The following is an 8,462-nucleotide window of genomic DNA, read 5'->3' on the forward strand; positions in this document are numbered from 1 at the left end:
TTTTATCAATTACATTATCTGTCTCTGACCCCTGGTGAATATTATATAAAAATAAATGTATACTTTTGCATGTAATAACTGATGTTTAAGGAAAATTTCAATAATTGAGATTTTGTTTTAGGAAATGATTTTTCCACTTATGAAAGCTGTTTTTTTTAAAGATTTTTTTATTTATTTAAAAGTCAGAGTTACACAGAAAGAGGAGAGGCAGAGAGAGAGAGAGAGGTCTTCCATCCGCTGGTTCACTCCCCAATTGGCCACAACAGCTGGAGCTATACTGATCCGAAGCCAAGAGCCAGGAGCTTCTTCCAGGTCTCCCATGCGGGTGCAGGGGCCCAAGGACTTGGGCCATCTTCTATTGCTTTCCCAGGCCACAGCAGAGAGCTGAATAGGAAGTGGAGAAGCCAGGTCTCAAACTGGTGCCCATATGGGATGCCAGAGCTTCAGGCTGGGGTGTTAACCTGCTGCGCCACAGCACCAGCCCCCAAAGCTGGTTTTCTAAATCATTTCATTTATATAGCTGTGTCATTTATTCAGTAAGGATCTTGGCAAAAACCCAAATTGAAGTCATCTCGTTCAACTATAGAGTTTAACAAAGGGATGGTTCACCAAGATGTGGGTAGAGTTGTAAAAACTAAAAAGTATTTGAAGAAAATCAGCAACCAGCAACAGAAGTGCTTTCTATCCCTTGACCTGAAAGGGATGGAGGAGGAAAGCATGTTCTGGGAGACCAGTGACAGGTGGCTATATAGTGGAGGGTCCATTCCATGGGTGCTCTTCCATGGAGGGCACAGGCAGACAAAGGGCAGAAGGCAAGTGGGATGGGACGAGAAACCTAAGGTGTCTTTGACCTTCCAACATCTCATCGCCTGTGGCTACTTAGCAAGAAAGCCTGGGAAATGCAGTCCCTAAGGATAGGAAAGAGGTGGGCAGGAAAAGGTCATTAGTAGATAATGAGTGGCAAGGGAGAAATGAGAATAATATTCATTCACTCAACATATATTTTAAAAAATGATTGCTTTGTTCCAGACAGTGGGGGAGAGAGACTTGACTTGACAAGCTTTGTTTGGGATTTGTAAGCAGATCTGGTGGGCACAACCCTAGAGGCAATTTCTTTTTTCTTGGATATTATTTCTATTTACAACGTTTCAATAGACATAGCTCTGTGCCGATTAGACTGCCAATGAGATTCACTACCTTTTGCTTCAGCTCGCTGTTCTACATAATGCCACACTTTGAATAGGCCTAAGTATAGAACAGGCATGACTTCTTAAAATTAAGCCTTGGGGTAAAAACACAGTTAAGTTTTAGGATTTTTACATAAGGGAGCCTTTTAGGCTCTTTGCTGACCCTAAAGAAAAAGCACAAATAAAGACACAGAGCACAGTAGAAGAGACAGGAGCAGGAACAAAAGCAAATGACTTAATGAGCTATTCAGAAGGAAATTCACAAACAGTGCTTCCTGAAGCTTTGGTTTAAAAAAAAAAAAAAAAAAAAAAAAGGAAGGCACTGGTGAGGAGTTGTTCATATTGTTACCAGGAAAAAGCAATTTCTCCAGGTTGAGAGCGTTGCCATTGAGGAAGTTGTTGAGCTTTTCCTCAAAATTAGTTTGGTACTAGATACCTCACTAGACGGAACAATTACATGTTGGATTCTAGAAACTAGTCGGGGGCTGGCGCTGTCGTGTAGTGGGTAAAGCCACCACCTGCAGTGCTGGCATTTCATATGGGTATCAGTTCAAGACCCAGCTGTTCCATGTCCGATCCAGCTCTCTGCTGTGGCCTGGAAAAGCAGTAGAAGATGGCCCAGGTGCTTGGGCCCCTGAACTCGCATGGGAGACCCAGAAGAACCAACGGATGGAAGACCTCTCTCTCTCTCTCTCTCTCTCTCTCTGCCTTTCCTTCTCTCTGGGTAACTCTACTTTCAAATAAATAAATAAATAAATCTTAAAAAAAAAAGTTAGTGGGAGGTTGTTCCGTATATCTGACTGCCCACAATTTCTTTTTTTTTTAAAATTTTTTACATTTTTTGTGTCTGCCTTTGAAAGGCAGAGAAACAGAGATGGGGGGGGGGGAGGAGAGGGGAAGGGATGGGGGAGAATATAAATGAATCTTCCATCCACTGGTTTTGCTTCTCAGATGCCCACAACACACAATACCCAGGGCTGGGCCAGGGTAAAACCAGGAGCATGGAATTCAATCGAGGTCTTTCATATGGGTATCAAGGATCTAAGTACTTGAGCCTTCACCTGCTGCCTTCCAAGGTGTGCATTCCAAGAAGCTGGAATTGGAAGCAAAGCCTGGACTCAAACCCAGGGACTCCGGTGTGAGATCTGGGTGCCTGAAGTGTCAGCTTGACTCCTGCACAAACCACCCATCCCAACTGCTATAGCTTCTTGCTTCACTACTGTGGCAAAATGTTTGTTAAGGTTGAAACAAACAGGTTGAAATATGTCAGTATTAAGAGAAAAAACATGCATAGTGGTTGAGTGTGAGTTTGGAACTTGAGAGACTAGGCTCAAGATTTGGCTCTGTCAAGAACTGGTTGCATGATCATTTGCAGGGTAACTCAGTTCTCTGTGTTTGTCAAATGGGAGTAGAAATAGTAGCCAGAATTGTTTGGGGATTAAATGTAATAATGCTGATAAAATGCTTGATTATTAATAGTAATAGTAACAGTAACAACCCACTCTTGTTTTGTGTTGTCCTAATTGTTGTTCAATAGTTTCTGCAAGGGATCCTCTCAATGATTTTGTAGACATTGCTGTTCTCTGTTAAATGAAATATGCTTGTGTTCACACTCAGTGACGTGCCTGAGGGCATACGTGGTCATCGAGGAAGCAAGCTGAGATTCCAATCCCGTCTGTCTACTTCTGATTTTAGTGTTTTTTCTGACAAAGAATTCTGCTGCATCTCCTGATCTTACCTTCTGTGTCTCTAAGGTTCAGACTAGGAATCACAGGTTTATGTGACCATTGGAGATGTCCAAGATGCAAAGGGCAGCGAAGTTGCCAGGTGAGATCTCAACTTAAAGCACTAAGAGCAGAGTCCTCAGGAGCCTGCCCAGATGTCTGGGTGCAGCCACTTCTGCAGGATAAAGGTCTCTGCTTTTCTGCCTGTCACTGGTGCTCTAACCTGGGTCCTCAAGGGAATGGCATTCTGGGGAATGTAGTTCCTACTTTGTTTCTGGGCTGCAAAGAAGAGAGACAGGGCAGTTGGTGAAGCAGAACACTGAAAATCCAGCATATGTCCAGTCATCAGCAGATTACGGCAGGCAGGGCAGTATGTGGGAAAAAGTCTGAGTCTAAATGCCTCTTTTGGCACCTCTGTGGCAGTCACTTGACATCCACTGGGGATTGGTTCAGGACCCTTGAGAATACCAAGATCCATGGATGCTTAAGTGCCTGATATAAAGTAATAGAATATTTTGCATATAAACCATAAACATTCCCCTATGCACTTTTTGCATTTCTATATAACAGTGCCAATGCTATACAAATAATTGTTGTGATGTATTGTTTAGTGAATATCAACAAGAAAAAATCCTGTACAGATTTAGTACAGATTCAAATCTTTTCTCCAAATATTTTCAGGCCAACGTTGGTTGAACCCACAGAAGCAGAACCTGGAGATACAGAAACCAACTCTAGTTCTCAGTGGGCAAGTCCCTTCACTTCTCAGGTGACTTGCCTATCAGAAGCCAATGAATTAACAGATGCTAAGGAATTCTTATGTGTCTAGTACACATAGAATATTCAGTGCTGTTATTGCACCTCCAAGTAGGCATAAAGACAGAAATGTATTCCAAAGGCTGTTTGTTCTGAAAACTCTTAAATATTTGGAGGCAAGTTCACTTTGGACAGAGGCTGCATAGAAAGCCAAATGAAGACCATGTTTCTGCCTTCTGTGAGTACAGAAATGTGCGTGTCGGGGAAAGTGATTCATGCAGTTCCCAAGTCTCACCTTTTGGGAGCAATGGACCTGCGCTCCCCTTCCCCTCTCTTTCCTGTTGACTGTTGTGGGCCATTGGGTGAAAGTCAAGGAAACATTTTAGACTTGGGCTGGCAGCCATGGATTGAAGGTGCAGGAGTGTAACAAGCCAGAAGGAGCTAAGGGGCTCTTTGTCCCTTGGGGACTGGGGACAGCCTGGACATGCAGAATGACGCCGGTGAGTTTGTAGACCCTGTACGTGCCGTGGAAATGCTCTGCCAGCAATCGCATCATCGGGACTAAGAACCACATCCGTCCAAATGAATGTGGCCAAGGTCAACAAGGTCACGGTCAGGTTTAACCGCCAGTTTAAGACCTATGATCTATAATGCCATGCACAGGATGAGTGAGTCAGGACACCATGAGCTCAGACTACTAGGTAAGTGAGAAATAAACTTCTGTCTTGTTGCAGCCACTGATGTCCTCTTGCTGTAGCACCTTGGCTTGCATTCTAACTACAGACCATTGGATTCGGAAACTCCTACATAATTCCTCAGTTATGCTATTAAGGCAGCTTTCTGTAGGGTGTGAAAGCTCGCTTGAGACAGATTTGAAGCCAGAATGGCCAGGATTGCACTTAGCCAGCTAATTTTATTTTGAAAGACAGAGCCTGAAAATTGTGGGTGAGCCTAAGGATGTAAAAGTGGAAAGAGCCGTAGCATCAGGCTGGATTCTGGAGAGAGCTGAGATGTGCCTCCTGACCCTCCCCCCAGAGGCAAGCAGCCCTTTAAAGCAGCAAGGTGCACTGCCGAAAATGACCGGAGGAGTGGAAGACTTCAAATGCAGAAGTCAGCGACATGTCTTGGCTTTCATGAGCACTGCTGGTATTAAAGACAAACACACTTGACAAATAGAGCAACCCCTCTGCAGTTGATGTCCGGATGATTGTCTGTGTTTAGCAGAGCTGCACGTACCCTCCCATCAATAATCATAATTTAAAGATTCCAAGCAATAAAACCATCACATTGAATTATCTGCCTGCCTTAATGGTAGGGCTGGCTTCACAGACACAAAGAACTGGAAGGTACTGCCATATTCATTGGGATTTTGCCTTGCACATTTATTGGTACATTTACTACATCATAACCTTATCACTTTCATCTATGTCCTTTCTCTAGACTGTGAGCCCTCTATGAATTATTTGTCTTCTTACCTTCTGCTCCTAGAATGAGCAATGCATATTTAAATGAATGAGTCTAGTTCAGGCTCTTAATCTTGCAGTGACTTGTTCAAACTTCATGAACAGTAATAAAAAATTCAACCATTTTTTTCTTGTAAGTGCTGAATTCTATTTTTCCTAGAGCCTATATAGTTTTAAAAAATCTCTTATTAGGAATCCACAACCTATATCTACATTCATACAAACAATAAAACCACATTCATTCACTCACAACACACACTCAGGTACACACAAGCATGTAGATACACAAGCAAATGAAAAACACACATAAATGACTTAGCTTATGCACAAAACACACAAGTACATGGATTACACTTTTGATCTCAAGTGAATAGTGAGTAATATTTTAGTACAAATAAGCCCTAGTTACTGCATTGACACACTGATATACTCACATTAAAAAGATATTTGTCAGTTTTTACCTGAAATTCACATTTAACCTGTATTTTCATTTGTTGAATCTGGAAACTAAGACAAACCACACATAAATACATATCTCAAACACATACAGTAACACACAGATTTACACATCCACCCAGGTGTGTACAGAAACATGTGCACACTAGAAATTTGTTCCTTCCCCAAATCCTGCCACTACCAAATGATTAGAAAAACAGTTCTAGCACTTTTCTCCTTTGGTGGTCAGGCACAGCCTGGACATGCAGGATGACACCGGCGAGTTTGTGGACCCTGTACGTGCCGTGGGAATTCTCTGCCAGCATTTGCATCACTGGGGCCAAGAACCACCCATTCGTCCAAATGAACGTGGCCGAGGTCAACAAGGTCACAGGCAGGTCTAACTGCCAGTTCAAGACCTATGATCTGTAGTGCTATGCACAGGATGAGTGAGTCTGATGATTCCATTCTCTAGCTGGCCAAATCTGATGGCATTGTTTCAAAGAACTTCTGATTAACAGAATCAAGGATGTGGAGTGTTTTTGACAAATGAATGGTGGAAAGCTCAAGAACAAAAAAGAAAAGCAGTCTAGCTTTCTCTGAAGAATTGGGCAGATGCCACAGTGGTGTGGGGGACGGAGAGGGTTATGTGGTCTGGGAAGCAGAAAGTTGAGTCTCTGCTCACAGGGATCCTGTGTGGTGGAGGAAAAGGGAGCCCTGGTGCACAATGGTATGAAGAGTTGATTTAGAAGGGGCTCCCTCTCCCAAACACACAGCACAAGTACCCTAACTTACTGCAGCATCTGCAATTCCAACTTCCACCAGGAGCAGTGCCCTCTACATGATGGGATAAAGAGATTCAAGCTCCCTAAAGGAACTTTTTTCTATAAGTCAATGTTGTACATTTACAAATATCCTTGCTGATGACTGTTGTGTGAGTTTGCATGAAATTCTACCTGTTTAGGGTGCTACCCTCTTCCCTAACTCAGTTTTCCCAACTCTCTTTACTGCTTCTCACTCCCTAAATCTTTTCTCATACACACCCACAAATGTCAATTGAATTTGCCTTTTGCAGTCCACTCGCATGGCCATGGCTGTTCTTGACCTCTAGCTCTCACCTGGACATTGAACTCTGCCTGTATTACCTCACTCCCAACTTGCCAACTAAGTCATCTTCTGAGAAGTTACCAGAAATGACTAGGATACACAAATTCGATTATGGTCCTCCCTTCCTTAGAATCCTCTAAGGCACTCCATTTCCTCCACAATAAATCCCAATTCCTTAGCATTGCCTCCAACAGTCTTTACTATTAGAGCCCTTTCTAACCACAGTTGCCATATTTTCATTTCAGACATTTGGTTTGGCCTCACCAAAATGATTTATTTTTTTCCCACAAACAGCCAGTCCCTTCCCTAGCTCAGCCTTTCTTACATTATTCTCTATGCATGAAGCCTCCTTCACCTCCTCCCCTGCTGAGCGAAGTAATTATTCTTCGGCTCTCTTCACAGATCCTCTGCAACCACATCCCACACCGCCTTCCCTTCCTGCACAATTAGTCATTCCCTCTTCTGTGCACCCACAGCCTTTCCCATGTGCTTCCCTCTCACTGGCCATTATCATTGGTGACATTTTAGGCCTCTCCCCTGCACAGACCCATGAGTCCTTCTGTACATGGTTAACTCTGATTCATACAGGAGCCACCAGTGTCCAAGATGCTACCTGCCATGGGAGAGGGTCTTTGAGAGCAACATTGTTCATAGAAGTTTACCAGTAGATGTGGGCATTGGGGTTAATAGTAGAGGTTTTAGAGTTAAACAGAGCAATAGCCAAATACAGCAAGTTCATTTGTTACCTCCAAATGATGTAAGATCTTTATGTTAGGCAGAGTAATGTCCCCTTCTCCAAAAGATGTCCATGTCCTGATTCTCAGAACTTGTGAATGTTTTACATACTTGTCTGAGGGAAACTAAGATTACAAATAGAACAAATATTGTTAATCAGCCCATCTTTTTTTTTTAACTTTTATTTAATGAATATAAATTTCCAAAGTACAGCTTATGGATTACAATGGCTTCCCCCCCATATCGTCTCTCCCACCCGCATCCCTCCCCTTTCCCACTCCCTCTCCCCTTCCATTCACATGAGGATTCATTTTTGATTCTCTTTATATACAGAAGATCAGTTTATAATCAGCCCATCTTAAGATAGGGAGAGCATCTATCCAGCCCGTGGAGCACAATGTAATCACGGGGTCATTTAAAGTGGGAGGTTGAGGCAGAAGAGAGGATGAGAGTGACATGATGCGAGGACTCAACCCACCATCGCTGGCTTTGAACATGGAAGGGATCCATCAGCCAAGAAGTGTGGCTGTCCTCTGGAAAGCTGGAGAAGCAGGAAATGGGATGTCCCCACAGAGCCTCCAGGGAGGGATGCAGTCCTGCCAGTGTCTTGCTTTTAGCCTGGTGAGTCCCAACTAAGACTTCTGTGTTGATGAATTTGGGTTTTAAAACAGTAAATTTGGGCTAATTTATTACAGTGAGACAGAAAACCCATAGACATTGTACACTAGTTCCTTCTCTGGAAAACGCAAGCGGCTGTGGGTCTGGTCTCCCAGGGTGGTAAGTTAGCTACTCCTGTTGTACACTGGCACAGTGCCCTGCTAAGAATGGATGCTGAATGAAGGCAAAAGTCCAAGCAATAGTTGTAATAATGAAGTTGTAGTAATAATATTGTTGCCATTTTAGGCAGGGAGGGAGGTAAGTTGGGAGTTCAAATAAATGCTCATGAGAAGTAATTTGAGCCCTGCATGAGGAAGCAATGGGGGCCCAGGGAAGGCATAAGGCCTGGCTGTGTTTGGAAGGGGGACTTGGAAAGAGTGTGTGAATATCAAGCCATG

General features: G+C 43.3%; 1 pseudogene; it reads left to right on the forward strand.

Annotated features, from left to right (window-relative positions):
• Window positions 1-5,828: 5,828 nt before the first annotated feature.
• On the forward strand, window positions 5,829-6,079 carry LOC108177207 (small ribosomal subunit protein eS21 pseudogene; annotated as a pseudogene).
• The last annotated feature ends 2,383 nt before the right edge of the window (window positions 6,080-8,462 follow it).

Source organism: Oryctolagus cuniculus, chromosome 16 (assembly GCF_964237555.1).
Source record: "Oryctolagus cuniculus chromosome 16, mOryCun1.1, whole genome shotgun sequence".
NCBI lineage: Eukaryota > Metazoa > Chordata > Mammalia > Lagomorpha > Leporidae > Oryctolagus > Oryctolagus cuniculus.